This window comes from Crocodylus porosus, unplaced genomic scaffold (assembly GCF_001723895.1).
Source record: "Crocodylus porosus isolate Cpor-Errol unplaced genomic scaffold, CroPor_comp1, whole genome shotgun sequence".
NCBI classification, from domain to species: domain Eukaryota; kingdom Metazoa; phylum Chordata; order Crocodylia; family Crocodylidae; genus Crocodylus; species Crocodylus porosus.
In genome coordinates, this window is record NW_017728910.1 from 16,326,966 (window position 1) to 16,353,583 (window position 26,618).

Here is a 26,618-nt window from a genome sequence, read left to right on the forward strand (position 1 = left end):
CCTACAGCCTCACCCGGTCCTCTGGTTAACCATAACTCAAGCCAAGCCCGAACGGCTGTAACAAAACCAACAAAGAGCCTACCCGCTCGTAAAGCCAACTCTCAGCCCCTCTCGGGCTCCCAGCCCTACCTCTTATCAGGGTGTCCTCGTCCCTAGCATCATCGCAGCCGGTCAGTAGGATAAGGCTGCAACCCCCGACTCTGGCCGCTCAGCTCAGCCACAGAGCTCCTGCTCCTGTGACATCCAGCAGGGTACTGCCAGCTAGGCTTTGGCCTAGCTGTTTATAAGGGCCTGGCCCTGCCCCCTCCTGGCCACATGACCAGCCTGGTTGCCCTAGCAACCCCCATCTGTATTGCTCCAGGGTGCTTCAGCAGCCCTATTCCTCCTGCTAGTAGCAGGCACCCTGGTGCCCTGTTACCTCTCTCCTTCCCGGGGCATCTCCTTAGGAGCGGGGCGCGGGAGTGCCCCGCGACAGTCAACTCTATGGAGTTCAGGTGATCAGAAAGTTGTAGAGTGCAAGATTCCTCAGACACTGCTGTGTTTCACTGTGCTCCCCCCTGTTAACAAATGGTTTGCTTGCTGCATTATCTCCACAGATGGCAAATGCAATGGCATTACACAAAGAAAGAGGCATTTTCTCTGGTAGCTGGAGGGTTGTAGGTACAGAATTTGCTGAAAAAGGAGGAGAGACCACTCCAGCAACATGATTTTGCTGAGTCCTGTGAAATTCAGCTCAGCTCATGTAATTGTTTGTAGATTTAAATAACAAAAGAATGTCAGGGTTCAATATTTATGGTGCCCATTAACCCAAAGTCACCATTTTAACTATTAGGCCATTTAAAATATGCTGTATTAATAGCTGGCCCATAGGGACAATAGTAAGTATGGCTGCAATTGTAGACCAGTTAGAGTAATAAAAATGATAACTTAAGACCCAACCTCTCAGTTTCATCCTTCAGCTTTATGAGTGGAGCATAGGATAGAAGAGTGGCAGTGCAACCCACTGGTGCATTAGGAATGATTTATTAGAGGAAAACATGAATAAAACATCATTTTACATTTTCAAAGTACCTATTCCACCAGGGCTACCATAGCATATGTGTCAACTGTATTGCTTCAGGCGCTTTACGCTTGTTATGTGGGTCTAATCTGTGGTTGTATGAAAATGGGGTTTTTACTGCCCATAAATATCATGTGATTTGCACAGCTTACTTGCATTGCAAGCTAAATGTTTGTCATTTTAAATGATTTTGTTTGTTAAGATGTTTTCTGGTAACTCTAACTTGCAAGCAAAAAAATAATTTTTTTGTGATGTACACCCAGTGCAGTGCTAGCCTCCTAGCTGCTAAGTGATTATCTTGGGTGCATGGAAGGGAATAGTTGGACTCTATGCCTAACTTAAGACAAGATTCTACTAATAACTCCCTTATTCTTAGCTATAATATTGAAATAATTATCATCCTGCCATTTTTCACCCTCGTCTTGCACATTGCCCTGTTAGTTCATGATAGATTTAGGAAGGTATAAACATAGCATGTATATCAGGCATACATTTTTAACTAATTTCTTCATAAGTATTTTCTGTGAAGTAACAAGTAAGTCAATCAAGTCAATGGTTGAGTTGATCTTTTTTTTCCTGTGTATTCATCAAAACTAAAATTCTTTCTGTGTTTTTGGGGTAGGATTTTTAGTCAAAGCTAGACGGGAAATAAATGGAAGTTGAACCTATGTAAGCGTAGCCTGATCGTTAGGAAGGACACTTCCATGGCATGTGGGATATTCACGTCCTGTACAGAATTGTATAGAGCAGGACTTTGAACCTTAGGCTGTGTGTAGATGAAACGAGGGGCATGCGTGCACTACACTTTAAAGCGAGTTAAATGCTTTTGCTCCGCTTTAATGGTGGTGGTGTTGGCATGCGTCAGCAGCCTATTGAGTAATTCCAGCCATTGTAGAAATTTTGGTGGCATAATGCACCTTAAATGACTTGGGGTGCAGCAAATTAAAACTCCGAGGAGTTTGTTTGCTGCCCTACAGCCACGGAGTGAAGCACCGGGCTCTGTGCAGCTCAGGGGCTCTGCAGGCAGCCTGGCAGCAGCCTGCCTGCCTACCTGTCTGCCTTTTCCCTGGAGCCTGCCTGCCTGCCTGAGCTGCGTGGAGGCCCGGTGCTTCCCTCCATGGCTGCAGTGCTCCCTGGGACTGCCTGGGCTGGGTGCCTGTGGGCAGGTGGTGGGGGCCACCGCTGCTGTGGAGGGAAATACCAGTCTCTTCCCCTCTCCCCCGCCGCAGCCCAGGGACTGCTCCCCCTGCCGGCAGCTCGCCCTCACCTTCCCACTGCCGGAGAGGCAGGTAAGTGCACGAGTGTTTGCACGATATGGGGGTTTACTTCGCCCTAAATTGAAATGGTGTTTTTAAAACCCACCATTTCAATTTAGGGCCACCATTTCTCTACATATCTCTTAGTCTTCCACATCCCAAAGGAGTTCCTTCAGTGCCACATTACACTGAATTCAGTTTATCTCTTTCCCTGTCGGAGAGAGAGAGGGGTGTGTGTGCATGCGTGCACACACATGTACATATGTTTCAAAAGATGTAATTTTGTTCTAGTGCAGAATGAATACAAATGCCAACCCTGCAGTTTTCCACTAAGCCCTAGGGACAGACTTTGCTGAATGAAGTAGATCAGATGTGCTGCGGTATGTCACATCACAGCACATCTACTTCATTGGGTGAAACACAGATTACCCTTTGTCTCACCCTTGATAAGGCTGGACAGGGGGTGATGTGATCTCCCTGCTTTCTCCTCTCAGCCAGACCCCATCCTCCACAGTTGCTGAGGAGTGTGGGTCTGGCCAAGCAGGGAAAACAGGCCTTTCCCCACTCAGCCAGGCTCACTCCTGTGATTGAAGCCAAATTTCCCATATGGAAAGACACCCAGGATTCCCTTGGGTGACTGTAAGCAGGGAAAGCAGGGAGGTGCTCTGCGGGCTTGAGGAGCTCTGGGTTGGCTGGAGAGAAGGAGCAGCTCAGGCTGCTCTACTTTCCTACCACAGAGCTAATAGACATCTGCCACAATAAAGTGGCAGTCTGTTACTCCCTTTTCTTATGCCACTGATTTTCCTTTGTTGTGGCATGACAAAAGGTAGCGACATCTGTTAACTCACCATTTGATCCCCCGTATTTTTTGTTTTATGGTGGTACAAATGAGATGTCAGACAACATCTGTTTCCGCCCTAAATGAGATCCTTGTTTTCTGGCCAGCCTGCATCAACATGCCATGATGCTACCACTATGCAAATATGCAGGAAATTACTCTTAGCTCATCGAAGCTAGTATCGAATTCTACAAATATATAATCCAACGTGTGTGTGTGTGCACGCATTTACATGAATAATGTTTAATTTTTATGCATAGAAATTTAAACATCAAACTTATAAAATCTCTGGATATTTTTACATGGGCAAATGATAGTTAAGACTAGATTATATGAGAGGGCATTCAAAGCACATATATTTTTTCTTCTTTATTTTAAAACAAATTCTCTCACAGTATTTTCAAAAATCCAACCCCAAAATTATGCTTTTAAAGAGGCATTCCCATTTTTCATATATACGTTTTGTTCCCAGGAGCTGCTCATTCATTGGCAGCCATTGGTCTCAGGAGACCATAGCAGTTGCACCTTTGGTGTGTTATTGGGTACCACCACAGCTTCTTGAGTGGCTGAGTCCGATGTGTGACAAGCAACTTGTCTGGCAAGTTGCACATACAAACTTGGTTGAGCCTGCACTGGCATGCCAAGTACTGTTTTGTCTTGTCTGCCTCCGATGCCTCTTTTCTAGCTCACCCTCTCCATCTCAGAGCGATGTAGGCCTATTTTTCATATTCACTGAGTTCCCAGGAGCTGCTACTGTGGAGCTATTGGAAGCAAGACATTTTGAAAATAGTTTTGGAACCTAAGTATAAACTTGACAGCCATTAATTCCTAGAAACACAAGATGTGCTGTAGCTTTTATTTCTTTTCTAAAGACCAGATGTTCCTGCCACTGCACAGAGTGGGAAATGTAGCTGGAATTTAAGGAGAGCAGTCTGTCTGGCTGAAGGAAGTGAAGAGATTCAAGGAGCATGCAGTTAATACTCATTGGTCAAGACTTTCCTTCTCTCTGACCCAATAACATTTGCTTATTTGTATTCAACAAATTGTGAAAATAATACATTTTTTATACATTTTTTAATGAACTTGTTTCACTTACGGCCATGTCTCTTTTCAGGTTTACTTTCCAGAAACTCTTATCAAGGTTGCTGATGTAAAGGTTCATTTTGGGGATTTGTAGAAACTAAATTCGGAATGTATCTGAACAAGTGTTACGTGCTTGCGTTTCATCAAAAAACAAAAATAATCATAGGATTTTATGTGACCAAACTGCATGGCTCCGATTTCTAAAAAAAATTTGTAACCATTTTGGGGGGAAAAAAAAAAAAGCATCAACTGGAGAAAACTACAATCTGATTGTAGCTGTTCTGTTGGGAGAAAAATAATATATTCGTAGTACAAATTATTCTTTTTGTCAATTACTATTTCAACTATGGTATGTCGCTTTTCTTCTGTCCAAGTGTATATAAGTAAAGCATATTTTGGTTATTTGGTGATGGAAAAGGCTGTTAGTTCTGAAACTAAGTTAACAGATATCCAACACCATTCTTGAATGATTTATGTGTTTTCTTTGTAAGCTCTCTTTTGTAACCATTAAAATGTAGATTTTATGAGTGACATCATTAAAATTTATACACATTTCCCTTGTTTTATGCTGTACATGCGTTTGTGGAAAAGGGCGCATAACTCAAATTCGCATAAAGAGAACCTACTTTCCAATGTAACAAATAGAGATATGTTCCAAAACCTTGACTGTACTGATCCCCAGACCCATTTCTACCACTTTTACAAGACAATTTTGGTACTTGCCAACAGCAGACAGTACACACAAGCACAGGGTGGTGGTGCATGTTACCATAATGGGAATGGCAACTGCAGAAACATTTCACAGACAACGAGCTGGGAGCACAGATCCACACAGGAGACTATATTTTGGTGTGCGTCACTCCCACAGTACAGCACACAAAGCAGCAGAATGTGGGCTTCCATTACACCGACTGCCTAAGAGTGAATTTACCTTGAATATAACGAATTGATGGTATAAAAAGGATCATCGTATAAAAGCAAATTTGCACATACAGAACCAGCATAAAGCGAGGGAAACCTGGATACCTTCTGGATTGTGATGCTAGTCAGTATTACTCCACTATGCCTCTAGTTCATCCATCTGTACTGTAATGCAGTCTTCTCCAGGGCTAAAATCTGATCTCTCTTCCATCAGACTAAAGGCAGAGTAACTGTCATGATGTTCAGTATTATTTCAATGCTGAAACTGAGGTCAGAATCTGGCCCTTTCCCCTTTTCTTTGAAAGCAGAAAAGGTTGCTAGATTAACTGTCTCTAGAAATTAACTATGAAATGTCTTTGGAATTTTGAGAATGGGTATTAGCCACAGGAAACTTCCATGAAATGTACCAAATTTCTTTGAAATTTTTATTCTTTTTTGGCAAGAGGAGTCCAACCTGAAAGGCTTTCACCTATTGATTTTAATTTCAACAGGAGTCGTACAAGCTCAAAAATCATAACATGTACTGGTTACACTGTACATAATGTTCAGCATGACATTTAAAGGAAAAATACTTGACAAGAAATGATCTTAAATGTGAAGGCTAATTTTTTGAGGCTGGGAATGGATATTACATTTATGCTAAGAGAAATTCTTTTCCTTAAGCACGAAAAGAGTACAGAGCTGTTCCATGGATTTCTTGTGAATGAAAACTCTCTCTTCCACAAGAAATTTGATCAGATATCTACCAGGTAGATCTCCTTTTTCCTGATGTAACTTGAGTGGCTGTATACTTCTCTCAGATGTGGCGAACACCCAGTATCTCGATCGTCTGCTCTCCCTCCCTTGAAGGGAAAGGAAGGGAGGGACAGCACTGGTTTCCTGATACCCTGCAAATATCACATTATGTACAGTGCAGATGTGCAAGTATCATACAATAACTAGTTGTGTATCTTTAAGCAGGCCTAGCACTTGAATTAAAACCTGTGCTTTATTGGGCATGAGATTCCTAGTATTATGAACACTTTTTAAAGAATCTATGCCGGTTTTATACATCATAAATAGGCTTGGCAGAATTCAGGTTTTTTTTTTATATAATTGCAACAGATAATATCAATGTCTATTTTAAAGCATTTATTTTGATTTGTATCAATTTTTAATTAAATTAAGAACAAAGATTTCTGCCCCCAGGATGGCAAAAAACCCATCAAACAAAAAGCCCAACAAAATAGCCGAGAAAACACCAAAATGTGTGTCTTTTCTAACTGGAGTCTTTCTGTCCACATACCTGTCTCACTAGTAGGCCATTCACTTCTTTTTACAGTCTCTCCTTGGTTCTAGCTGAATTGTCCTACTCAGGCATCAGGATCTCCCTGCCACTGCTTCCCATCCAGCTCGAATATTCCTTCCCCCCATCTCCCTTCGTGTAGCCCCCAGGGACTTAAGTAGCCTGTTACCTCTTTACAGCTCAGTTGCCTGTCCTCCCACCTATGAACAAGCAACTAAATGCTTAATTGATGAGTCATTAGGCCACTCATTGTTTTCTTGTTTAAAGAGACCAGCCCTCTGTACTCCAGCCTGTGACTCCCTTCTATTCTTCTCCTGTCTCAATTATTAACACTGGAAATATTTTTTGTCCATGAGCGTGAGGTGAAATCAATGTTTATTGACATTTACTGATAAAAAAATTAAATCCTGCCAAACCTAATCATAAATGAGCAGTTAACACTTGGAATGAAATACATTTCTCCCTTTGCATGTTATTTTAAGAAAAAGAGAATACAGAAGATTCAATATTGCAAATGTATTAGGGTGTGTGGGTGTAGGTGTGTTGCTGTTTAGGTGTCAAACAAGAATACAGAGCATATAGGGAGAGAATATTATGTGGATGTCACGCAGACATCCTAGAAAATTTAAGAGTTAGCAGCCGATATGGATTGCATTTCCTAGTAACCTCTGTGTTGTAATTAGTATGGTGTTGCTTATGAGTACTGTATTTACTGGATTTCAAGACAACTTCAACTGTAATTTTCCATATATAGAATCTAATTAGTGGAAGGTCATCTTAAATTCACAGTCCCACTGCTGTAGCAGGGAAAGCACCGGTGGGGGCTGAGGGGGCCAGACTGTTACCTCTTGCCCTTTTTGCCTGCCCCCCACGCATTGTACCCTGCTGCCTGCTTTCTGCTCCCCAGTGCCTGTGCCTGTCCTCTTACCACCTTTCCTCACTGCCACCTGTCCACTTGGTGTCTGTGCTTGCCCCCTTGCCACGTGCCCCTTCCCCCTTGCCCGCCCTGTTTGACCCCTGCTGCCTGTCTCCCTTGCCCCCTTGCCTGTGCCTGTCCTCTACTCCCTGCCTTCCACCACTTCTTCCCCCTGCTGCTTGCCCTTATTCCTTGCCTCACTATGCCTGTGCCTGCCTCCCTATACAATCCTAGAATCATAGAAAATTATGGTTGGAAGGAACCATAGGGGGTCATCTAGTCCAGTCTCCTGTTCAAAGCAAGACCATCCCCAACTAGATCATTTCTTCCAAGGCTTTGTCAAGCCGGGCCTTAAAACCCTCCAAGTGCGGAGATTCCAGAACCTCTCTAGGTAACCTGTTTTAAGGCTTTACTGCCCTACTAGTGAGACAGTTTTTTCCCCTAATATCCAACCTAAACCTCTCTTGTTGCAACTTGAGACCATTGCTCCTTATTCTGTCACCACTGAGAAAAGTCCAGGTCCATCTTCTTTGGAATCACCCTTCAGGTAGTTAAAGCCTACTATCAAATCCTCTGTCTTCTCTTTCCAATCTAGATAAGCCCAGTTCCCTAGTGTCTCTCATCATAAGTCATGTGCCCGAGCCCCTGAATCATTTTCATTGCTCTCCACTGGACTGTCTCCAACTTGTCTGTAACTAGTGGAGGGGTCCAAAACTGGACATGGTATTCCAGATGTGGTCTTGCCAGTGCAGTATAGAGCAGAATAATTACTTCCCTAGATCTGCTAGCAATGCTCCTAATAATGCAGCCTAGTATGGGAGTATGGGGAGATGCCTTCTTGGCAACAAAGGCACATTGCTGACATACCTGTCTTAGTGTCCACTGTAACCCCCAGGTCCTTTTCTAGACAGCTGCTACTTAGCCAGTCAGTCCCCAGGCTGTAGCGCTGCATGGGATTCTTCCGTCCTAAGTGCAGGGCTTTGTACTTGTCCTTGTTGAACCTCATGAGATTTCTTTTGGCTCAATCCTCCAATTTGCCGGTGGCACAGAATCCTAGCCCTAGCCTCCAGTATATCTGCTATACCCCCCAGCTTGGCATTATCTGCAAACTTGCTTAGGGTGCAGTCCATTGCATTTTTCAGAGTGTTAATGGAGATATTGAACAAACTGGCCCCAGGACCAACTCCTGGGGCACTCCACTTGATACGGGCTGCCAGTTAGACAGCGAACCATTGATTACTACCCACTGAGCCTGACAATCTAGCCAACTTTCTATCCGCTTTACAGTCCACTCATCCAACCCATACTTCCTCAGGTTGCTTGCAAGAATGCTGTGGGAGACGATATCACAAGCCTCACTAGTCAAGGTATATTACATCTATTGCTTTCTTCACATCCACAGAACCAGTTATCTCATCTTAGAAGTCATTCAGGCTGATCAGGCATGACTTGCCCCTGGTGAATCCATACTGACTGTTCCTAATCACCTTCTTTTCCAAGTGCCTGGAAATGGATTCCTTGAGGAACTACTCCATATTTTTTCCAGGGACTGAGGTCAGGCTGGCTGGCCTGTAGTTCCTTGGATCCTCCTTCCCTTTCTTAAGTATGGGCACAATGTTTGGCCTTTTCCAACCATTCAGGACCGCTCCTGAGTGCCATGAGTTTTCAGACATGATGGCCAGTGCCTCTGGAATCACATTAGCCAACTCCCTCAGCACCCCTGAATGCACTGCATCCAGCCCCATGGACTTGTACACATCCAGGTTTTCTAAGTAATCTCTAACCTGTACTTTCAGCACTGAGGGATGCTCAAGTTCTCCCTAAATTGTGCTGCCTGGTGCAGTAGTCTGGGAGCTGAACTTGTCTGTGAAGACCAATGTAAAAGGCATTGATTTCTTCCACCCTTTTCCTCATCATCTGTCACTAAGTTGCCTCCCCATTCAATAAAGGATCCACACTTTCCCTGACCTTCCTCTTGTTGCTAACATACTTGTAGAAACTCTTCTTGTTACCGTGTACTTCATGTCTTTTGCTAGCTGCAACTCCAGTTGTGCTTTCACCTTCCCGACTTCGTTCCTGCATGCCCAAGCACTATTCTTATGCTCCTCCCAAGTTGTTTGTCCAAGCTTCCCCTGCCTTTTGCTCTCCCTATTTCCTGTAACTGCCCACCCCGCTGCTGCTTACTTTCTGCTACTCTGCTCTGCTCTGCTCAGCTCCATTTTTGGGGCATGCAGTGGCTGACAGCCCTGGCCTGACCCCAGCCCTGTTCTTCCAGGCAGATAGAGTGGCAGCAACCCTGGGCCAGACCAGGCCAGGTCTGGAAGGGCTGGAGCTGAAGCAGAAGATAGGTTGAGGAGTCAGGCACTGGTTGCGGGGCAAGCTGTGTGATCTCCCCTGAATTTGCACAAGTAAGGCTCCCCCGTGCTTCCCTGGCAGTAAGTCTCCTCCCCTGTCGCAGGAGTTACTCTAGTTCAATGCAGGCAGCAGCTTAGCTCTGGCTTCTGCTCTGAGTCTGGGGCCAAAGCCAGAGCTAAGCTGCCATCTGCCCCAGGCAGGTACTCAAATCTCAGATGACTCTCCGCCCCCAATATTGTCTGAAGTGAAAAACCTTACATTGGATTTGAGTAAATAGGGTATTTTTGGTCTTAAAAGAGCCAGGGTTTGATCTTCAACTCTTCAGCCCTTACTTCTATGAGTAATTCTTAGTCATGTAAGAGTGTCCTGCTGTCTTCCAAGACATCTCAAGGACGGTAAGGACAGCAAGATCAGGGGGAAGTATGGTTAAGTACAGGAAAGCAGTCTCCATTTTCTTTATTTAGGTTTATGACATAGAGTAACCTGTGTAACACTGTAGACATATCCTTTGATTCTATGGGTGACCTCAAGGCCATACCTGCCAACTGTCTTCAGTGAAAATCACTAAGTGTGACACATGCCTAGAGTCTGGCCTGGCCTCAGAGACTGTATTGAACTTAGGACTCTGAGGTTTAGCTCTTCCTATCCTACTCTACCAATAAAGACTCTACCAGTGTCTTTAGTGCAGGGGTGGGTAAAATGGTGGAACTGGATGGCAGCTGGACTCCATTTCCCAGCAGCCCCTGCTTGCGTTCCTGTGTTCGGTTTCCATGGAGACCCCAGCAGCGGTGTGGCACGACAGTGCAGGGCTAGGGTTTACATGGAGACCAGCCCCAGCAGCGTTGGTAGGGTGCATGGCTGGGCGGGGAGTTGGCCCAGGGCTGGAGCTGGGATCTTGCAGCAGTGCCAGCATGGTCCAGAGCTGGGGCAGAGTCTGTTGCCTGCATGTCCATACCCAGGGTGTGCAGAGCTCACCAAGGTGCTGAAGGTTGAGAACAGAGAAAGTCTGCCCGCAAGTCCCACACTTTCCTGTTCCTGACTTTTAGTCTTCTGTGCCCCACTCCCTCAACTATCTATAATTAAAGCCATACAAAGCAGGAGAGACAAGTAGTAGGTAGAGTAATTCCTAGAAGGGCTCTCCTAGAATGGATTCATGCTGTGCTGAATCCATGTGGATGGGGAGGCAGGGAGCCTAGTTGAAGGTAAACCTTGTGGTTTACACTAAATGGTGTGGAGGTAGCCTTACTTTAACAAACCGAAGATAAGTCAGACTAAACGAAGCTCAAACCAGAAAATTGTTAAACTTGGAATACATGTGTGCAATCAGTTACAAAAACAGAGGATGTATACAATACAAAACTCTGAAATAGTCAGGAATAATGGAGATATTGCTGCTGCTGATTCTTGCAGACACTTTTCAGCAGCAACTTATTTAGTGTCGGACTAGGTAGAGTTCTTATAAGAAGCTGTTTTCTGCTACCCTTATGGATACTTTGAGAATAATAATACCTCACTCTCAAGGCCTTTGTGGCTTTGACAGCTAGACCCAATATGAATGGGAGGCAGAAACTTAATGGTTGGTCCATTGCATTTGCACCTATTCAGTGTTTATGGAATTCCTTCTTACAGTGGGAAAGATGAGATTGGGAGAGAAGGAGGAAATGGAGCCTTATTGCCAATACAAGAAGGCTGAGTTCAGTTTTTTCATAGGGTTAATGCTTTCCAAATTAGGAGGGGCACAAGATTGAAAGTGAAAGGTATGCTCCTTGGCTGTGCAGGGGAATGTTAGAGTGGTCCTAATGCAGAATCTCATTAAAGCAACTGTCAGGATTCCTCTATTTTACCATCACCTCCTCTATTCTGTAAGAGGCAACTGTCGTTTTGAGTGAGTGTACTGCCAAAGAGGCATTTACAAATAAATGAAAAATGTCACAATTGATTTTGTTCCTTCTAGAGGACTGTGTGTCAGCTTTGTCACAAACTGTCTTTGTTACTCTCTGTTTCAGATTTCTCAGCTGGACATTGGAAATAGCTTTTGATGGTCCTGGGCTTCTTTCATTTGACCCAGGGTAAGCCCCCAGACTGTGACCTTTTTATTAATATTTGTGCACCAGTTTGAGCTGTCGGTGGAAAGTCTTTTCCTCTGCTGTGAGTGCACAAAAGACAGTATTACCAACATGTGCATACTGAAGCTGTAGGAAACGAGCCTCATTTGTAAGTGCTACCAGCACAGTAGTTCTATTTCATAGCTTCTTGCCTGAGAAAATATTTATGCCTGATGATAATTATATAGAAGACTTTGCAAACACTAGTACTATCCATATAAAAATCATATGTCTATACTTTTTCTTTGTTACCGTGGAATTTGGCTATATTCGTAAACTGTTGATATTCTTTTCCTCAAATTTAAATATTCCAGAATGGGCAGGATGCTCTGAGTGTGTGTGTTTAAACCTGTTCTCTAGCTAAAAAAGTAATATGATGGTGCATTATCAATAAAGCCTTTTACAGAAAAAGTATAAGATAATGCATTTTGAAAGAATATTTGAAACCATGTCAAGGAACATCTAAGCTGTCATTACTTTTGATGCAGGAATGTGTCTAGATAGTTACTTTCCTTTTTGTGCTTTACATTTTGCAAAAATAGTAAAAAAAAGTTTTGCTTTAACTGTTATGTAAGAAGAATGTTATTTACATTTGTGGAATTTCAGATAGTTATTTCTGTAGCAGCTGATAGCCATATAATGGTACCTATAAATTTCATCTTAAGAGGATGAAGTGTATTTTCTTGCTTTTGTTTTATTCTGGGAGTCAAGGTTAAGTGAAATTGTGTACATTAGCTACAGGTTGTACCCTGCAAACAAAAGTATCAAGAAAAGAGCTTATTTATTATTGTGTTTCAAGTAGTAAGTTCATACTCAACATTAAGAGTTGTTACAAGTGATTTCTGTGGATAAATCTAAAGTATCTATTTGGAAAGCTTACTTCTAACATAGTATGTACATATGTGTGAGATCTATCATCGACATCAAATATGTATGTTAAAAAGAGAAGTCCGTCTGTCCATCTCCCCTTTTCTAGCAGACTTTAAAAAAATATGGCATTAAGAGGAAAATAAATATAGTAAAAAAACAAACCAACCTGTGTTACTAATAGCATGGTAGATTGTTTAAAAACAATGGCAGAAAATTAGATTATATACCTCAAAAACAACAATGGGCAATTGGATTGCCCAAGGAAACAGGATCTTCCCTCCTGAAGTGGTAAACACTGTACCTGCTAATGAGTTTTTGTTTCCTGTACCTCATAACTTTGGACAATGAACACCGTCTGTTTAGTTTCACTTTTGTTTATACAAGCAGAGAAATTACATATTAATATGTAGATAACTTGATATTTTTGTGCATTTACCCTGGAGAAAAACTCAGCCTTTCCTACACAATTATAATTAGATACTGATGTGTCACTTTTGCAGCTCAATCTGTTTTCCAGTTCTCTCACTGTGATGTAGGATGGCCACCCATCCCTAATTGGGTGGGGCAGTCCTAGAATGGGAATATCAGGTCCCAGTCCCGGGCTGCATGACCAGAGGACAGCATTTGTCCTGGGTTTGCAGTATCCTATAGGGATCCGGCTTGGGAAGCAGCAGGCTTCCCCTTGTAGGCTGTTTGGGGCTGCTGGGAGCGGGACACGCTGGGTGTCAAGTGTATGTACATGCCTTCACACATGTACGTGGCTAGGAATATAGTCTGGCAGTTTGGAGAGAAAGTCCCTGCAGGTAAGTCTATAAATCAAGGGGGATAGGAGAGTGAAGACTGAGGCCTCCACAGTGAGGGAGGGAGTGCAGCAGGGGCTGGGGGCATTGCCCAACCAGGTTGGCACATAAGGTTCGGGGCCGGGGTGGGGAACAGAATGGAGCCACAGGCAGTATGTCCATGGGATGGGGGCTGGTAGCTCCCTGCCACTGGCTGCACTCCTGGGGGTGGGGCATAGGTAGGTATGTGCCCCATAGATTTGTGCATGGTGGAGGGGCGGATGCGGGCTGCCCACTGAAGCCTTGGCACTCCCCGCCATGCTGTCCCCCAGCAGCACAGCACTGGCCATGGACCCCTTGCCCACCCACAGCTTCTGGACCCCCCCACTGCTTCTGGGCAAGCAGGGGGCATGAGGCCAGTGCGGGGTTCTGGGGGAAGGGAAGCAGGGTAGGAAGCCCCGAGTCCTCAGTGGGCAGCCCACATCCACCCTGACTTGGCTTGGCTCTGCTCTGGCCGTGCCATCGGCAGAGCGGATGGGGGAGAGAAGAAGTAGAAATGTGTCCTGCCTTTCCATTTTAAAAAGATGGTCACCTTACCATGGTGTTATATTTGAATTCCCACAAAAGGTGTGTTTATTGTCAAAAAGGGAGTTTTGGATTGATTTGAATTAAGTACCTAAAAATCCTAGAAAAAAGATTTACTTTTAGAGTGTTTTTGACCCCTATGAGGAGTTTGTGATTTTATTGCAAACATTACATTATTCTTCTTATAAATATTTCGTGAAACTGTTCTTTTAGACAGACATGCTGGATTGAATGTTCCATGCAAGTCTTTGAACTGACTTTTCCCTTTCTCGACAGAGGAATCCCATAATCTGCCCTAGTGGATTACCTAACATAATTTTTTTCCCCTTTAAATTGTAAGAAAATCTGAAGTATGAGGCATGAATAAAGTCAGAGAAGATGTCTTACAATGCAAAGCTTGATGAAATATTAATGTAATCAACCACTGTAAAGGCTGATAAACTGATATGATGATCAGTGTGTAAAGAAGTAGAAATAAAAAAAAAAAAAGAAAATACTATAATGTAGTGGGGGCCAAACTTTTTTGGCAGAATTCCACGTATTTGCTCTATACTCTCTCCTATTTCTGCCCCTTACCCAATCTGGTCCACTCAGATTTTTGTTCTTTGCCCTGTGTTTCCTGACCAAGCTGCTGTTCTGTTTTTTTTTGTTTTTTGTTTTTTTGGTACTTCCTACCCTGTGCTTTTCTTTCTGCTCACTACCCTATCTGCCACTGGCATATCCCCTCCCCAGTCTGCCATGTGCCACACACAGAGGCTGCCCATGCCACTTTGTCGCACCCATGCCACGGTTGGCCACCCCTGCTGTAATGTACAATGTAGTCCACTGCAAAACTGAGAAAACATTGACTTTTAACATTTTGGTAAATGGATTTGATGCAAATAGAAATGGAACTATGCATAAAATATGAACAAATATTGCTCCAAGAAATCTAGGCAATTCTTCTATAGTGTCTTGAGTAGTACCATAACATTGCAAAATATGATTTGGCACATTTGCAGCAGCTCAAAGTTTGATCTGTGAATTTCCTAACAAAATAATATTTAGCTTCACAATGTTATCTTGATTTACACTGCAATTGAATTGTCCCAGCTAGTCAGAATGAAGGGGGAAAGCTGTGTGTATTCTGATTTCATATTTCCATGTATGAAGGAGGGCTGGAGAGTGCAGTGTCTGTCCTATGGCCTAATGATAAGAGAGCTGTGCTGGGAAGCAGGAAATAATGGTTCAAACAGGGTATTTTTTATCTGGGACCTAGAGCCTGGCTCACCTCCTGTTGGGCTGGTACCCTAGCCACTAGGCTGTTGAGTTAAAAGGCTGCAGGGCTTGAAGCCCCTTTTGTTTTACTTCTGGTAAGGACACCTACAGTGAGCTCATGTTTTGCATTAAGTAAAAGTATAATCCAAACTAGTCATAAAACTCTGCAGTTCTGTGACCACGTAAGTGCCACTTGGCCATGTGAGGGGGAGAAATAAATTTTAGTCCCAACAGTGCTGTGACTCCAGGAAACATGCCTGCCATGATTCTTTAGTTTGGCATCTTTCATTAGAATCTCCATGTTGTTTGCCATCATGGAAATATGTTTTCTCAGCTGGTCTGTGAACAAAGGAAAAAAATCCAAAGCGCAATAAAAATAGACCTGTCCAGGCTTTGAAAGGGGAATTCTTTAAGTAACAGAGTTAAACTCTATGATTTATCTTGTTTGCTTTTATTCCTCCTTCCAGTTCTAAGTCAGCAGGGTATTTTTTTTCTGTTAGGATTCTAAGAACGGATGTCATTTCTCTTCTCATGAGGGTCCCAACCTATTTATTTCAATTCACTGAGGTGCAATATAAGCAGAAAAAAAATACAGCTGTTTTTGGGAGAAGCGGTTGCTTCAGTAGGAAAAGGAAGATGAGGAAAAGGGGTCACAAGAATTAAATTTTATTTTCAGTGCTATTGATGGCTCCCTTTGTGAGTTTTCCTCCTAATTCTTTCAGTATTTTATTGCAATTTTTATATTAATGAGAACTTCAATATTCTCTCTGGTTCAGATGTGGACAGAGTCTGACCTCATTAATCATAGTGAATATACCTTATTCCCATGAACATGCTTTGACTTCCACAGAGTTACTCATTGAATGTGGCATTGTTCAACTTGATTAAAGCAATCAGAATCTGGCCTTTATTTTAACCATGCTCTAGCCTAAGGGGATTTCTTGGCTTTCATATTATTTTAAATAACTCAGTATTCTTATGTCACATTTTAGCCTGGGATGTATAAATTAAAGTGAGGTAGTGAGCTGTGTTAGTCTGAAGACAGGTAGAAGGCAGGTTAAATTAAAGTGACCATTCAATCCCAGATTTTCAAGGACAGTTCTAAGTTTTGGATCTAGATCCCCAGAGAGTCCCTGAAATGCTGCTTTTGTCCCAAATTTGGAAGGTTTCTTCCTCAGTTAGTCCCCAGATTTTTTCCTACATTTACATGCCACTGTCCTGCTGTGTCTTCTGAGAGCCAGAGTTCATCAGCTCATCCACAGCACCTCCCTAAGGAAGCTATGTTAACTGGTAACAGAAGTGGTTTATAGGCTATTACTAATTATGGAGGTTTGGCAGTAATACTCAACTGGGGTGCTGGGGTATTCTGGGATACCACAAGATCCTTTGAAGGGTGCCTGCAGGAAACATAAAAATGAACAAGGTATGAGGAGACGAGCAGACAAAGGCAGGCTCAGGCTTCAAATGTGAGGAGATGAGCAGATAAGGGCAGGCTCACCCCCCTCCCTGCCTAGTTGCTCCCCCACCCCCACTATCTATGCCTCTGCAAATAAGGTTGGCCCAGTAATAAAATAGTAAAATAAAATAGTTTTTGAAATGGGGTGCCACTCAATTCATAAAAGTTTTATGGAAGTTGCTTTGAGTCTGATGAGGGATTTCTTGAGTCTAAGAAGGCTGAGAACCACTGGTTTTTGGAGTGTGTCCCAGTTTTTACTACTCAAGAGGTGGTCACTTTATAATAATCTGACAGGAAATAGAAACAGAGGTCACACATAACACATACTTAGCAAATTTAACAAACAAATTGCAGTTCTTTATTTTGTAGTTGCATGGGTGTGTCTACACATGCTTTTATGTGTGCCTAAACTTAGTGCGCATTAGCCTAATTTGCATTAAGGCGATTTAGGCATGGGTCCACACGTGCACGTGCTTAATACTCATTAACACAGGTATGCAGACTGATTCGGGACTGTAGTTAGTCCTAAGTCAATGGACACACAACCACATTAATGTGTATTAGGGTGTTTACACGTTCACTATTGCTATTTAACTATTCGCATATAAATTTGAGACCCGCTTTATGGAGGTATTCAAATTTAGGTTCAAATAGCCATTTTTAATGTGCATTAAGGGCGTGCATATGTAGACATGCACCCTTAATGCACCTTAAATTGGGCTAATGCTCATTAAGTGTGCATGTGTAGACTCCCCCATGAGTTGAATTCAGGTAATTGGTTGTTCAAAGAGGATTAACCAAGTAAAACACATGTTATTCATTCTTCAATATGACATGGTGGTCAAATTGGAGTCACTTGATTGTACTGTGGTTGTGAGCGGGATGGACAAAATTGCAAATCACTTGCTTAGTTGGTAACCATCTCATTATTGACTTCAGCCATTATACATGTAATGATATTCAGACAGATTAGCCATCAAAAATGAAGCAAAACAAAACAGTGAAGTAGCTTAATAGGGAAACCTTTTAACTTTTTTTTTTTTAATTTTAAATTTAAAGGGCTAGGAAGGAAAATCTTGTCATAAAGATCCTTATGGTCTAAGACAAGCTCTGACTTAATAAGGTCAAAATAAATAGTGACTTAAATTGGTTACAGCAGGATTTACAATAGTTAAAAGGGGCTGGAGGGAATGATCTGTGATCACTATATTACACTGATGGTCCAGTTAGCAGGAGGCTCTAGGGAGGTGTCATTAGAAGCATTAGCACTGCCTGAAATATTTTTTTCTCCTTGCACACATGGCATTTCACTTAATAGTGATTATTGCTACAAGTTTACATTATTTTGATTTCTTCCTTTGTATTCATATAGCATATTTGAACAACCTCCTTCTCAGGATGCATTCTTGATAAATTGTATACATAGGATGTTTGTGTCACTCTATGATCTTTATCGCATCTCCTCCCATCCTCTTAGTCCTTGTTATATTTGGTTATTGCATACTTGTGGTTCAGGAATTGTGTCCATTTAACACAATGGACACCAGTAACTGATCCACTTTCTTGTAATGCAAATAGCTGGGATAGAATTTTCAAGAGTCCAAAAGTATTATATATTCAAATCCCATAATTTTTTGTCACTTAGGTGTGGGTCCCTAATTGCATTAAGATATCGCTCAATCATAACTAGAATCAAAATAATTAGCTGGGTTTAATTAACTCTTTTACTTGTCTCTATTCAAGTACATGTAGACATTTTTCATACTGGAATAAGGATGTCCTATTTAGAGAGTCATTGTTCTGTTAAATGGGGAGTTATTTTGAATTGGGGAGCATCTGTGTTAAAACAGGAATGCCCTCATACCTACTTGAGCAGCAATGGTGAAAAGCACAAATTGTTGTTCTGGTTCTATTTACTAGATAGGTCGTTAGGCTTTTTTGAACATCCCACCCATAAATCATCGCTGATCACCATTCTTTTCCCCCTTTATCCTTACGCTGAAAAAACAGGGTGTGAAATCTTACCGCTTTTGAAGTCACTGGCAAAATTTCAGGTGTCTTGAGGGGAGCCAGAATTTCAACCAAGGCCCTTAATGCCACTGCAAATAGTATCTAAACATATCTTTGTATTTGCTTATTGTGCCTGGTTATTTTATGGGAATGATTCAGATTAAAGTTCTTTAATTTAGTATATAACTGTAATTAAGATTTTTACCCTATGTAAAAGCTTGAAGTGCAGAAGGCAAAGGAAGACTGTAGTGGCATAATGTCTCATATGAAAATGTTGTATCAGGCAAGCAACATTTTGCAAACATAAATGTGCTGATGTTTTAGAGTTGTATCTTTCTCTTTCTGTAGGGCATCATAAGTAATTAAAGAGGACCATAACATAATCCTTTAGTATTGCATATTAATTCCAAAGAGGGATGAATTAATCTTTTCTGACTGCATAGTAATTTACAGCTCACCATGGTAATACTGTTGGGCTATAAAATAATCCTGTAGAACAACATATAGGTTTTCTAGATGGCATATTTATGTAATAAAACTCCTACAGGGCTGCATAGTCTCTCAGTGATGATTTCAGTTGAAGCAAACTGGAAGTGAAAGTATTTGTCTTAGAATTTAAAATTGATGAAGAATGTGGTGAAGAATTTGCCTTGAAGGAAATACAAAAAAAATACACTTGCGCTCAGTGAAGATTGAAGACTTCTGGCGAGTCTGTGCCAAAACTAAAGTGTATTTTTCATTACAGATGGCTGTGAGTTGTGGCAGCCACTGTAAGCTAGTAAAACTGTAGAGCTGCACAAAAAAACCTATCAATTAATAATCATCATCATCATCACTAAGAGTAACAAAATCCAGAAATCCATTTCTGAATGTCATATTTCCAGAGTAAGGTGGAAATCTAAATATGGTTAGCCTGTGAAAATCGTGTAAGGAGGACTTGTTTTTATCCCATTAATAAAATGCCACTGGTAAAGGACTTGGAGTGCAGATGCATGCTATGAGGGAAGGAGAGGCTTTAATCGTGTTTTGGGGAGGGGAATAGGGTTCGTTTTTCTCTTTCTTCCACCTCAGCTACATTTACCAGTTTTGGGCTTAGAATTTAAAAAATGTCACATGAAGTAACACTGAGGTAGCCAATTTCCCTGTGGACTCACCAGTCGCAGGTCTGTCCAGAACCAAAATGACTTTTGGCTTTGTGGCAGATGGCTTTGTGTGGGAATCCTCTTGTAAATCTTCTCAGGTGACAGCTGTGGTTGAAGCCCATGAAATTGCCAGCAACATTTTTATTTCTCTTCCCACACACGCTTTTCCAAGAAATGTGCTATGGGATGTTAGTAAAGGGACAAATCTGTTGCTTGGTTTTTCAACGGAACAGAAGCATGGCACTTCTACTCTGTTCTAGGGCAGGATTTACGCGTGTGCGTGTGTATGTTTGTGTATGTAAATCTAGTGGATATACAAATCCACTGGTTGCAGTAGGAGTTAAACACATTCGAGGGTTGGAGGACTAAGTTTATAAATCTCAACCCTTCCTTTGGAACTGGTAAATTCCTTTATGAATAACATGACTGGGCATATTTTTTCTCAACATCTGGCATATTTTTTCTCAAAAGTCCTTGCTGATTTGTATTTCTATTAATCTGGTAGGCATGGCTGATTTGGATTAGCAGTTAGAGCCCAATTTTTATATGTAATGTAACATAATGTGTTGTGTATGCATATAGTTTCATAGTTAGTAGGGTCGGGAGGGACCTGAGCAGATCAAGTCTGACCCCCTGCTATGGCTGGGGTACTGGGGTCAAATGACCCCAGCTAGGTGATTGTCTAGCCTTGTCTTAAAGACCCCCAGGGTAGGAGCCAGCACCACTTTGCTTGGAAGTTGGTTCCAGATCCTAGCTGCCCTGACAGTGAAGTCGCGCCTCCTGATGTCTAATCTGAATTTACCCTCTGCCAGCTTGTGACTGTTATTTCTAGTCACTCCTGGTAGTGCTCGGGGGAACAGGGACTCTCCCAGTGCCTGCTGGTTTCCTCTGACTAGTTTGTAACAGGCCACTAGATTCCCCCCTCAGCCTTCTCTTGTGGTGGCTGAACAGGTTCAGGTCCCGTAGCCTCTCCTCATAGGGCCCGCCCTGCTGCCCCCTGACCATGCGAGTGGCCCTTCTCTGGACCCTCTCCATGTTGTTCACATCCGTCTTGAAGTGCGACGCCCAGAACAGGACTCAGTACTCCAACTGCGGCCTGACCAGTGCCACATAGAGGGGGAGGATCACCTCCTTGGACCTGCTTGAGATGCATCTGTGGATGCACGACAAGGTGCGGTTGGCTTTCCTGACTGCATCCCCACACTGCCGGCCCATGTTCATCTTGGCATCAGTGATGACTCCAAGATCCTTTTCTGCCTCTGCACTGACGAGAAGGGAGTTCCCAAGCCTGTAGGTCTGCTGCTGATTCTTCCTACCCAGGTGTATCACCTTGCACTTGTCAGTGTTGCATATATGTGTGCTTGTCCATGAACACTGTGGATTGATGTCCAAGCATCTGTAAGAGGAATACTTTATAATGAGCTTCTCTGCAGAGCGAGCAGAGTGAATATAAAAACTGCCTCCACCTCCTTTCTCTTACCTTCTTTGGCAAGTTGTGCAATTGGTTTAAAACCTCAAGGCTTTGTTATTTAATATTTGAGAGAGTTGTCCCTGCTTTTCTGTGCAGTACAGGTTCTTTGTTGTGTGATCATTTGCAACTATGTACAGCTGTTTTTCTCTAAAGTGGGTTCAAGGTAAGGAGGAGACAGTCTGTGCATAAAAAGTCTTAAACACTTTCAATTCTGTAGTGATAGAAGTTGTAATTTAAAGATGCTTTCTAACTAAAAAAAGACTATGGAGATTAGGAATTGGAATATGGTCCTTGAGCCAGTTTAGTCATTGTGAGAGACACAAAGGGTCTGAAGTTGTTGCCTATTGCTCCACAATAAAAAAAATATATTATTAAGTTCTTTTCATTTGTGTGTGTCTGTGTTTATTATTGTGTCTGTTGTTCTGTGTGATCCATTCCATGGCTTGGTGTCCATTTGGTGTCCCCCACATCCCTCAATATTCCATTGTCTGTCTAAAATTCTCTGTGAAATGTGTAATAATTCCACTACCGCTGGCAGAAGCCAGGTGCTTCTTCACAGTTAGGACGAAGTTGGCCTTGAGTGTCTGTAAATGGAGTAGGAATGGGAGGAAGGATGGTCCACTGGGAAAGGTTTATTCCCTGCCTTCTCACTGACACCTTCTGTACCCTTGAGCAGATCATTTTATGAGAGCCTTGTAGGGTTCCACTGTTATTTGTGGTCTGTACTTTCTCTAATACCTTTGACAGCAACATTACTTTGGCACAAAATGAATGGACTAAGAATAAGGAACAAGGAAAAATCACAATGGCAGACACATGGCCCTTGTTCCATGGCTGAGAGTCAAGCACTAATGTTTATGGAGCCCCTGAAAAATTGGGGGCCCAAGACCCATGACTCCTCATTGTAAATCCAAACATTTGTCCATATATATAAACCAGGTACTGGAAGATTGTCATCCAGATATCCTACCTTTTTCCAGAAGGGCTGGCTTCAGAGGAACTTAGTCTCAATGCCCACTTAATGATGGGATCTTCAGTACAGTCAACAAAAATGTGCTTGTTGCAATAGTGTGTTTCTGTGATATGGACACTATTACCTGGACTGAGACCAGCAATTCATTTGTGCACAAATGTTGAATGGCCATTAAACAGGGTAATGAAATTTTAATTATGAGTTTTATTTACTGCTGGCCCAGGCCAGAACTGACCCAGGAAAAGGTTTTTTATTTTTTTAATACTTTTATCAGTCACCTGAACTACCTGCTCCCTTGTGTTATACTAATATTTTTAGTGGAATCATAATACTTCTAGAAAAGATATGAAATGGAATTGTAAATGAGTCCTATAAATGTCAAATCCTCAAGTAATGTTTCTTCCCAGAAGGCTCAACTGGAAGTTGTGAGCAATTATGCAGTCCCGGTGTACTTTCCTATCTGTAGAGTGTCTCAGTTGTTGCAGGTAGGCAAGGTTCTTTGGGTAGATGTGATATCTTTTATTAGACCAATGAAATAGTTGGAAAAAAGTTCTTAGTAAGCTTTTGGGCACAGTCACTCTTCATCAGGTATAGGGAATCTCGGCTGATCTGAGACTCCAAGGAATGAGAGAAGCTAAAAGTGTGGTAGGATATCAGTGAGAGTGTAAATAGGTAGAGATAAGCAGGGATCCTGTTTTTTCCCTGATAAAAAATTGAAAATTCTCTGATAAACGCCCCCAATATCTGGAATTAAAATTAAAGGCTCCCCACAGCTCCCCCAGTCCTACTTGTGCACCTCACTCCCACCCAGAACCCCTGGCCCTGCTTGTGCCCCTCACTCCCCCCACAACAGCCCCCCAGCTCTACTGGTTAACCTCACTCACGCACAGCCCCCTGGTCTTACTTACTGGTGCTCCTCACTCTCCCACAACAGCTCCCCAGCCCTACTTGTGTCCCTCACTCCCCTCACAGCCCTTTCACCCCCTGGCCTTACTGGTGCCCTTCATTCTCCACCCCAGCCCTACTGGTGCCCCTTGCCCCTTCCCCCCAACCCTATCAGAGGGGGTCCCCAGCTGCCAGGGCTACGGGGCCAGGGACCCAGGTCCACAGTCCCCTGCCCCCAACAGAAGAGCAGTGCAGCATAGCGTGTGCAACCAGCTCCCAGGGCACAGTGGGGCCACGCAGCAAAGCTGCTTGCCCCTGTGAGCTCCATGCTGCCCTGGCAACACTTTCCCTGCACACAGTGGTAGCAGCGAGGGGCACAACCCTGTGCCACTGCCTGTGGCACCTGGGTTTAGTGCCTTGTGCACCCACCCTTAGCTGTGCTACCATTCTTGCCGTATGTGTTGGGGAGGCATCCTTTCTAGAAGGCTGGAAGTTCCTAGTTCTACTCACACTCCCATATGTTTAATTGTCACAATATATTTTAAAGAGAAGAAAATGCCTTCAAGTGTCATCAGTTACATCCAACTGTGTGCCTCTACTTGCTAATTCCCTTTATGGGGTATTTTACATGTTCAAGTATGGGCTACGGAGAGGCACCAAAAAATCCAGTTTTTAACAAAATAAATGTTGAGGATGTATGCAGTGTTGCTGTAGTTAGTCAGTCCCCGCACCTATGACCTTTGTAGGCAGTTTGATTCAGAAATAGCTACTATCCTTGAAGGCAAGTGCAGTAAAACACTGAAGCTTTAAACCATTTCCTTTAATCATGCCATATTGTACTCAGTCTTCAAGCAGTATCACACAATCAATAGTCGCTCTGTTAGTTGACAAATGCCAATGGCAATGTGGAAGACCATGACCATATATTTTTTGACTTCTTGAACAATTATTTTTGATATTAGGATTTAGGACTAAAAGGAAACATAGAAGAAGAAGAGTTTTAAAAATATTTCTGATTGTCCTGGCGTTTGTGAATAATTACAACATTTAACAACCTGAAGTCTCACAAGGGGGACAAAAAAGTCTTCATTTTTGCCTCCCGCTAGTTCTCCCACAGGAAAGAAATAAAGTAACAGTTAAAGGGAAAGAATGATTTTTTTTTTTTTTATTTGCCATCAAATCCTGTGCCTTTCATACTTATACGAGCGTTTCTTTCAGATCACTGCTTTCATTTTTGCTTTTATACTTTCACAGAGGTGAATACCATTCCCAGGTGAAGATGAGAGCATATATGATTCTTCTAGGCAGCTAAAATGCCAGTGCTAGGTTGCTGTTTGGAAAGTGTGGAAAGACTGGTCACTGTGGGCTTCAGATCTAGTTCATAACATTTGTTACCCTGAAAAAAAGCTTCTCTAGGGCTTTTACCCCACTGGTTCTCAGAGTAATCCATTTTTTACTTGTCATTTTATATACCCAACTTTTAACTTATTACAGTCACTTCTAGAGGTCCCCATCAAGCTTGAGACTTTACTGTGCTAGGTACAGACATTACACTTTTATCAGTATAAGTGACTGAAAATTGGTTTATACCTGTAACACAACAGAAGTTCAGCATACAAAACTGGTCTATACCCGTAACACAACAGAAGTTTGGCACATGCAGACTAGTTTAAAAATGGTTCTGGGCCCCCCTCATCTGACACCAAAATGTCAATGTATGTTCTATTGCTACTGATCTCAGCTACATCAATTGCAGAAAATCACGTATCTTAGATTCTACCCCAGGCTTTTTGAATGTCTGTACCTAGCTATAAAGTTACAAAGGAAAACACTGTCTCTTTCCAAAGATCTTACAATCATATTAAATTATAACGTTCTGGAAAAGCATTTGCTAATACCTTTTAGCTTGTGAAATAGGCAGTTGCGTGCACATGCGTGCGCGTGCGCACACACACGCACACACACAGAGTTGTGAGTTTTTATATTCATTCATCCTTTAAATAAGAAACAGCAATTCTAAATACAAAGCATTGTTTATATTGCACTTGTCATGAAATACCAGACAGATGCGTATGTAGGGCCTGGTCGTCTTGGGGAGAATATTGCTGTTTGTTTTAATGATCAAGTATATACTAGCTCAGCAGAAAGGACATTAAGAAACAATGAGGAACACTGACCAAGAAGCCCTAAAGGCAGCCTAAGCAGTTTAGTCAATGAACTTTTATGCACTGTGGTTCCTATGATTTGGCTAAAATTGTGTAATTTTGGGGGACTTTTATGATAGCATTATGCCTGTGTCTTGTATCAGTGAAGGCAATGGCAAAACTCCCATGGATTTCAATAGTATCCTGATTTGCTTCAATGAGATTTGTTTCATATGGACATACACAGTGCTGCCCAAAGCAAAATATCTCACAATCCTAGTATGAACACTTTAATTACTTTATCTCTCAATGCATCACGGAAGGAAGCTCATCTCCACTGAAGCAAATATTTTGCACCTGGTTTTATTTTCACAGAAGTTAATTGTACTGGTACCAACATACTTTCAGAGAACCATAACCAAGAAATGATGACCCAATTTGTAAAAATCTGCATAATGCAAAACCAGAATCTCTAGTAAAATAACTATAGGTTTTCAACATCAGTAGTGAAGCTACCCAAAATTTAAGGCTTGCTAAAAATTGACTTCCAGCCTTAGGCTTTAACCTTGTATTTACAAATCCTTCTCTGGTGTGTAAGGCTTGGAAATAGAGGCATTTGGGGGGGGGCGGGGTCAGGGTCTAGCAGCTTGTGCATTTTGAGACATCTCTCTCCTAACCTGTGTGTGGTTCAGAACTATTAATGCCATTTCTATCCCTGGTCCTTAATGTCCTTTTATCCATTTTATAAAACTGCCTGTATTTAAAGCCTTCTTAAACTACTTTAAGCTGAAGGTTGCTGACTTTATAAGCTCTGCAGAGAGCTTATGCATTTGTAGTAAATGAGTTTATACTGGGTAACTTTATTAACAGCTTTATTATTAGAGGTGCACTGATACATTGGTTCGATATTGGATTGGCACTGATAGAAAGAAAATCAACTGTATTGGAAATTGGCTTTTTTTGCCTGATGTGACTGATAAATGCCCCGTGCATGTGTGCAGCTGCAGCGCAGCATGTAGGTGACGAGGAGCACATCCCGGCAGTTTAAATTCACTGATGATACCAAAATTTGGGGTGAGGTGAGCATGTTAGTAGGGAGGGAAAGGCTGCAGCAAGACTTGGATAGGTTGCAGGGGTGGGCTAACAAAAACAGGATGCGCTTCAACACTGACAAGTGCAGGGTGCTGCACTTGGGCAGTAGTAACCAGCAGCACACTTATAAGATGG

The 26,618-nt window shown here is 42.3% G+C and overlaps 1 protein-coding gene across 1 annotated transcript in view; it reads left to right on the forward strand.

Annotated features, from left to right (window-relative positions):
- NAALADL2 (N-acetylated alpha-linked acidic dipeptidase like 2) overlaps positions 1-26,618 on the forward strand; it is a 1,056,665-nt gene that overhangs the window by 31,581 nt on the left and 998,466 nt on the right. Inside the window, exon 2 of the mRNA XM_019532747.1 lies at positions 11,721-11,783. The gene's annotated coding sequence lies outside the window, so the exon portion shown is untranslated. The remainder of the gene's footprint in view (positions 1-11,720; positions 11,784-26,618) is intronic.